Source organism: Balaenoptera acutorostrata, chromosome 6 (genome assembly GCF_949987535.1).
Source record: "Balaenoptera acutorostrata chromosome 6, mBalAcu1.1, whole genome shotgun sequence".
Lineage (NCBI taxonomy): Eukaryota > Metazoa > Chordata > Mammalia > Artiodactyla > Balaenopteridae > Balaenoptera > Balaenoptera acutorostrata.
In genome coordinates, this window is record NC_080069.1 from 77,109,750 (window position 1) to 77,117,610 (window position 7,861).

Genomic DNA, 7,861 nt, shown 5'->3' on the forward strand with positions numbered 1-7,861 from the left:
GAAAACTATTTCCTTGCCCTGAAAGCTCAAGTAGAAACAGTGGCCCTGCTACCACAGTTCTGCTTCCACAAAACCTGCTCTATGTCCCCAAACAAGATGGCAGAAGAGTTGGTAAAATCTGAGGGCCAGGATGAGGAGGGAAATAATTTTAGCAAAGGAAAAGAGGAGAACATTTATTGAGTGTTTATTACATGCTTATTATATGTTCTAAGTGTTTTCATGACCATTCTGCCATTAAATCCTCACAACCTTATGGGTCCACAGTCTTCTCAGAGCATCCCCCCAGCCTGCACCTCCCGGCCCAGAAAGGTTAGGGTCTAACGCCATGCTTTCCCATAAACTTCCCTGCATCTCTAAACCCAAAAGGCAGAGGTAAGCCCCCCATATAGCTAGCCTGGTCATTTTACACACACCAATTCCCACATTTAATTAACGAAAAGCTTACCAGAAATTAGGCTGAAATTTTTGCCAGATCATAGGCTCAGAGCCATATGGCAATGAGAATAAAACCATAGGGCTACACATTTTTTTGTTGTTGTTGTTTCCTCTGACAGGTTACAAGACAAACACCCAGTTTGCTTGAGTTTTAAAAGGGTATTTCCTTTGCCCCACTTGAATGACCAATAAAGACATAAGTCCAACTGGCAAAGTGATAGGGGGGTAGGGCTACACATTTTAATCTCAATCTTTGTTTCAATCTCCTGCTCATGCAATTTTTTAAGCCAGAAGATATAGCTTTGATGTCCCTGGCTCCCTACACATCTATGAGACACACCAGCACAGAGGTGAAACCTTGAGGGAACTCAGACCCAAACATTTAACAACAGAACATATGGCTTTCCTGAAGCAGAGTGGCACAGTGACATGTGTCATTACAAACTTAACAGGCTGTAATCTGCTACAGCTGCTATAGAACAGCCTGTCTCTCTTGGCTTTTGACATCCTCTGTTCATGAATTAACTATTCAGGGGGATTTAGGTATGGAAACCTGACAGCTTCTGAAGTGAAAGAGGCGTCTTTTTTTTTTTTTCCTTTAATTTATTTATTTATTTTTGGCTGTGTTGGGTCTTTGTTTCTGTGCGAGGGCTTTCTCTAGTTGTGGCAAGCAGGGGCCGCTCTTCATCGCGGTGCGCGGGTCTCTCACTGTCGCGGCCTCTCTTGTCGCGGAGCACAAGCTCCAGACACGCAGGCTCAGTAGTTGTGGCTCACGGGCCTAGTTGCTCCGTGGCATGTGGGATCTTCCCAGACCAGGGCTCGAACCCATGTCCCCTGCATTGGCAGGCAGATTCTCAACCACTGTGCCACCAGGGAAGCCCGAAAGAGGCTTCTTAAGGAAAACTGAAAAGCATATTCAGATGCTGGGCTGAGTCCTCATTATATTTAGCTATTTTGTTGGTTAATAAAACAGTCATTTCTTTATCAGTCATAGAAACATCAGCATATCTATACTGAAGGATCACAATTTTGTATACACAGTTTTGGGGGGAAATGATACTTTCTTGTCTGGGGAGGAATCTCCAGATATACAGCTAGGAAAAGCGTAGGTCCTCAGCAGTTATATGCTTCTCTCCACCACCACCATCACATCACTACCACCACCCGCTTCACCTCTCACCAAGGTCTGTTTTAGATGCTTTCGGGTGCTCCTGTAACAATGGCCCATCACAGTATTTTCACTCTGTTGTAACTCCCTCTTTACTTGCCACTACCCTTGCTAATATGGAAAGTCAGTGAAGACAGAAGTCACATTAATATTGCTGACCACTGTATGTCCAACACCTCTCACAGAACCTGACATATAACAGGCCCTCCATGAGGATTTGTTAAACGGAAAATAAATTCCTTCTACTATTACAGCGGATTTCTTCCTTCCTTTTGCACACTTTCCCCAGCCTTGGTGTGTGCTTCCTGGCCTCAGACTTTATTGTCCCCAGTTGGTACCTCACAAATGAATTTTGTCAAAATCCATATTTGCTTCATACATGCGTTAACTGCAAAAGAAGCACACTTACAATGCACGTGCAATCGAAGAGTGGGTTTGTTCATCACAGCCTGGGTGGAAGGAAGATTCCTCTGTCCTTGAGACCATAGAGAAACAGCAATATTTTAGAATCAGCTAACATCTTAAAACATGATTGTTCCGAGGACTTTTTCCTCTGCCTAAATCACACTGCTGAATTCCTTCTCCATATGACTTTTTCTAAGTTTTATTTTATTATTATAAAAGTAGCTACTGCTCATTGTTAAGATAGAAGAAAAAAGATACAAAAAGTGAAAACAAGAAGAATACTGAAACCTCCCCTGGTGCCAATGTCCACACGGGCACTATTAGCATGTTTCCCTCTGAGTTTTTACTCTGTTCTTTCGTGGTACAGTTATATAATGTAATACCTGTCCCTTAAATATTGTGGGTTTTTCCTAGGATTCTGTCATCTTTTCCCTCTTTTCTCATTTTACATACTGTCCCTGTCTTCTCTATTTACTACCAAGGCTTCAGGTACCCTACTTGTTATTTAAATGCACTCAGAGTTGAGTTAAACTGAATTGAATTGAATTGCCACTCTCCCCTCCTTCCCTTTAAGACCTAGCCAACAGAGTATGCACACAGAGATCACTGGCCAAATAAAACTTGCTGTTTACTATGGCATTAGCAAAGCAGAGCTCTAGTGAAAGCTAGAATGGGAAATACAGCTCAGGCTCAAGGTCATAGTGAGACCCACTGCTTCCCAGCCTTGAGACCTAAGACTCAGCTATGCCTGGAGTTAGTGAGCAATAAAGGCCAGCACTGCACAGCAACCCCACATCCACTTACATATCTACTCACATGGACAAGAATCAGAGGCCTGCCTCATCAGCCCCAACACAGATGAACAGAGAGACAGCCACAGACAGAGCAAGCTCAACGCCAAAGCTTTTTTCTGAGCTTACCTGAGTTTGCAGTCCCCCACCTGACAACCAGTTTGACCCATGGGGGAAGATCAGAGAAAGGGAATAACCATACTTCACACAAGGGGAAAGTCCTTGACAATCTAACCTGCCAGCAGCAAGGATGCAGAAAGCAAATGAAAGAAGAGGACATGCCATTAATAACATTCACCATTAATACAGTGGCTCAGCCCACAGTAAAATGCAGTCCATTAACTTCAAATTCTGAGCTACCGATGAACCTTTTCTCCCTCCCTTAGTGAGGAGTGAACAAAGGGATGTAAGAAGAGACAAAGCACCCTCCCTAGTACTTCCTCAAATAGTCCAATTATCTATGGGCTACAGCTACAGTAAACGGAGAACAGTGCTTCCCAAAATGTGCCTGGCACACAGTAAATACTCCATAGATATTTGTTGACTAAATAAAGAAATGACTCCTGCATCTGCATCTCCAGTACAGATCCTTGTCGTGAACTCCAGACCTGCATATATCCACTTTCCCCCAGCCTTCCTTCCTATAGCCATCCCATCTTAGTAAATGGAACCATTATTCAAGTCATCATCTTTCAACTCTGCATAACTCTCTCTCTCTCCGTTAAGCATGGATCACCTGAAAAAGAAATTAATTTTATTACCCAGTAGTTAGTCATATGCTTGCGCTCTCTCTCTCTCTCTCTCTCTCCTCCCCACTCCCTTTCCCTCTCTCTAGAAAGAGACTACTATCTACTAGTCAGTTTCCCTCTCTCACTGTCTCTTTCATATTTCTAAGGACAAGCAGGCAAAAAGATATTTGGCTTATTCAAAGGAATTTATCTATACTTTTGGTGTCCAAGAAACATTCCTTGAAGACAACAAAGGTTGAGTTCATTTCTTATTGCCTTCACTGTATTCCCTTACTTGACGGGTAATTTGCCTGCAAACTTTCCTCTTCATATCTTATGAATTATCTTTGTCAGATCATTAATTCAAGTATATAAAATTATCTTTTTTATGAAAGCCCCAGCCCAAAAAAAAAAAACCTCCTTAGATGTTGTTTCTTACACACACTGCATTTCTTAAGCAATTGAAATTATTCTGCAACTGTTTCTTGTATTACACTGGTTAAAATGATCTCCCATTGCCTTATTATTCCACGTATATTTTCTTGGCTTTAAAATATTGGAAATCATCCTTAACTACTGAATTATCAATCAAGAAAAAGCACTATTTTCTCTGTGATATGAAACTTTCAAAGGAATGTTAATAACTCTTTTTTATACAATATAAAAACATCTCATTTCCTCTACAAGTCCTCTGAAAATAGCCAAAACTCAAAGTATCAACATGAAAGACCCATATCAATACCAATATCTTCATCATACTTTATATACATATTTTTAATTTGCCAACCAGTGCTCATCTTAGCAAGAGTCTGGATAACTAACTCATTTACAGAACATCTTGTAGTTCACTGGTTTGATTTTGCTAGAAGTGACTCACAAATGTGTAGCATGACAAGGAATTCAAATAAAACAATTAGGTATGTTATCAAACAGTGCTTGAACTGAAAGAAAACAGGTATGAAACCAAGGCCTGACTGTAAAAATAAATTAACAAATGAAATGTGTAGAGAATGTAGAAACAAAATGTTGGCCCTACTATAAGACTATTGTGGAAGGGGACATAACATTCATGTATTTATTCTTGATTATTAGAGAAGAATACGATTTCTGCCCAGGAAGGACCTCAGAATATTCCTTCACTGGCTCATAGCAATACTGCCCTGCATTTTATTTTAACTAGAATATTTGAATAACCAAAAATATTCCATCCATCTATATTATGGAAATTAATAATTTTTACTCTATAAACTAGTTCTTGGCATTCTCAGGCATTATCCCTCTTTTTTTATTATCTGGCCTACATAAAACTATTAAAGTAATTCTTTTCAGGATTGGGTATTTTTTCTGAAGAAAGTATTCGTAATGACTTCTTTTTAACTTATGAATTTATTCAAATTAAATATAGGCAGGCAGGGTCACCTCTGGAATATGAAATGCTTGAAAAGTTCATATTCTATGGAGTTAGAGATCTGTCTTCCAGTTGTGAATCTACCACTTCTCAGCTGGGTGACCTTCAGTAAATCCTGTTTTCTGACCTGCAATTTTTTCAGTTGCAAAATAGAGATGATGATAATATCTACCTCATAAATTTTTTTCACCGAAAAATTCTGGTGAAAATTTAATAAAATTATAAATGTAATGAGGCAAACACAGCTCCGAGCACATGTAGACATCCAATAAATGTTATTTTCAAAGAAAATACAGGTGAATAATTTTACATCTTTAAATGAGGAATGCCTTTCCATGCTTAGTGCACAGTCAGAACCATAAATGAAAATATTGAAATTTTATTAATATTATTAATGTAAATATTAATTATGAAAACAATTAATTATGTTTTATTTTCATAAAACATAAAGATTTTTTAATAACAAAAAGATTTCGATCAAGGCTATAAGAAAATACCTAGAGAAAAATGTTTGCAACATACGTACCAGGAAAAGGGTAAATATGCATAGTGCATCAAGTTCTTATAAATCAGCACAAAACAGAAAGAAAAATGGGTAAAGAATATGAATAAGCATCAAAAAAACAGGGCCAATAAACATATGAACAGATGTTCAGCCTCACTAGTAATCAAAGAGATGCAAATAAAACAACAGATTGGCTATAATTTAAAAGATGGGCAAAACCCAGTATTTGTGTTTAGGCAACAGGTTTCTCTCATACATGTCTGGTAAGTATGTTGATTGACTGAATCTTTTTGAAGAGCTCTTTGGTGATATGTATCAAAATTTAAAGGACTATTCTTTGTTATTTTTTTTTTTTGCATATGCTATATAGGTATTATTTCCACAATCAGACCCAAAAGAGAAGCTATTTTCATTCTGTAAAATTAAAATACAGTTGACCTTTGAACAACGCAGGGGTTAGGGGCACTGACCCCCACACAGTCGAAAATCCATGTATAACTTTATAGTCAGCCCTCTATATCCACGGGTCCTTATCCATGCATTCAACCAACCACAGATCATGTAGTACTATAGTACACACTTATTGAAAAAAATCCACATATAAGTGAACCTGAGCATCTCAAACCCAAGTTGTTCAAGGGTCAACTGTAGTTTCTTCCCTTCTTCTCAGGATTGTTATGAGAATGAAATTACATTCTCTTCTAAATAAGATCTCAGACAGTCTTACAGGGAGTGGTCATAGCAATAATGACTACTGACATCCATGTAGTACCTCATGGATTGCAAACTACTGCCACTTATCTTAATTCTCACAACTGCTGGTTGTAAAGATAGCTGAAACTGGGCTTCCCTGGTGGCGCAGTGGTTGAGAGTCTGCCTGCCAATGCAGGGGACATGGGTTCAAGCCCTGGTCTGGGAAGATCCACATGCCGCGGAGCAACTGGGCCCGTGAGCCACAATTACTGAGCCTGCGTGTCTGGAGCCTGTGCTCCGCAACAACAGAGGCCGCGATAGTGAGAGGCCCACGCACCGTGATGAAGAGTGGCCCCCACTTGCCGCAACTAGAGAAAGCCCTCGCACAGAAACGAAGACCCAACACAGCTATAAATAAATAAATTTAAAAAAAAAATGCAAACCTTTAAAAAAAAAAAAAAAAGATAGCTGAAACTACCACTGCTCCATTATGAATAGTTAGGAGCCTTGAGACACTTTTTATCCCCAAGTGGCATCAGGCATTGCCCCACAGTCTGTCGAAAAGTGGAAAGGGGGCCAAAATTCTGGATCCTGGAACCATCTTCTCCACTGGCCACACCCTAGGGGGTGCTCAACTGTCAGTAAATTAGTACCTGCACAGCATTTTCAGGCCCTTTTGCCTATGATTCCTTCGCCTACTGCAATAAATTACATAAAAGAGACTGCTTGCCATCTGTTGACTATTAAAGAGACCCTCTCCTCACTGCAAGTTTGTGACATCAGTCCTTTTTTTTCAAGCTCCTTAACAGACCTGTCCATGGAATGTAAGAATTGCCCCTTCTCCCCATAAGGCCCAAATTTTACACTCTTATCTATGACCACATCAGAAATTGTGATGCACAAAACTATGACTGGGCGAACTGCCCTGTAGTGATCCCAGACCCCAAATTCATAAAACCTCTACCCCTGCCCCCACATTCCCTCACTCCCTTCACCCTCCCACCCCCGCCACCGTACCAACCCCCCAACCTTCCCCATCACACTTGTCAGGCCACCTTCCTGTATTAGGTACCCAACATCATTATCCTCTTTTCCTCAAACAACATTTTTTAAGAAAGAATCAGAGAAAAAAATTCACAAGGCTTCTGAAACTCATTCGCCATAGAATAAATGATGCTAACAGCTATAGCATTTCATAACCATGGAATCAAAACATAAAATAATAAGGTCACTATAGGTAGGATTTCACAGTATTCAAATATTGGAAAAATATTAAGGCAAGAAGCTGTTTTCTGACATCACATTAATAATGGTGGTGTCGACAGGAATAAAGACGCAGACATAGAGAATGGACTTGATGACACAGGGAGGGGGAAGGGTAAGCTGGGACAAAGTGAGAGAATGGCATGGACATATATACACTACCAAATATAAAATAGATAGCTAGTGGGAAGCAGCCACATAGGACAGGGAGATCAGCTCAGTGCTTTGTGACCACATAGAGGGTGGGATAGGGAAGGTAAGAGGGAGATGCAAGAGGGAGGAGATATGGGGATATATGTATATGTACAGCTGATTCACTTTGTTATAAAGCAGAAACTAACACACCATTGTAAAGCAATTACACTCCAGTAAAGATGTTAAAAAAATAATAATAATAATAATGGTGGTGCTGATTAACATATGTCCAGAGCACCTGGGCCCAGATTTAACCAGATACAGGTACCT

At 39.8% G+C, this 7,861-nt stretch overlaps 1 non-coding gene across 1 annotated transcript; it reads right to left on the bottom strand.

The window, feature by feature from the left end:
• Positions 1-536: 536 nt before the first annotated feature.
• On the bottom strand, positions 537-663 carry LOC114237960 (small nucleolar RNA SNORA27). The gene has a single exon (XR_003623405.2). It is a non-coding gene; the product is annotated as a small nucleolar RNA SNORA27 (small nucleolar RNA).
• Positions 664-7,861: the final 7,198 nt, after the last annotated feature.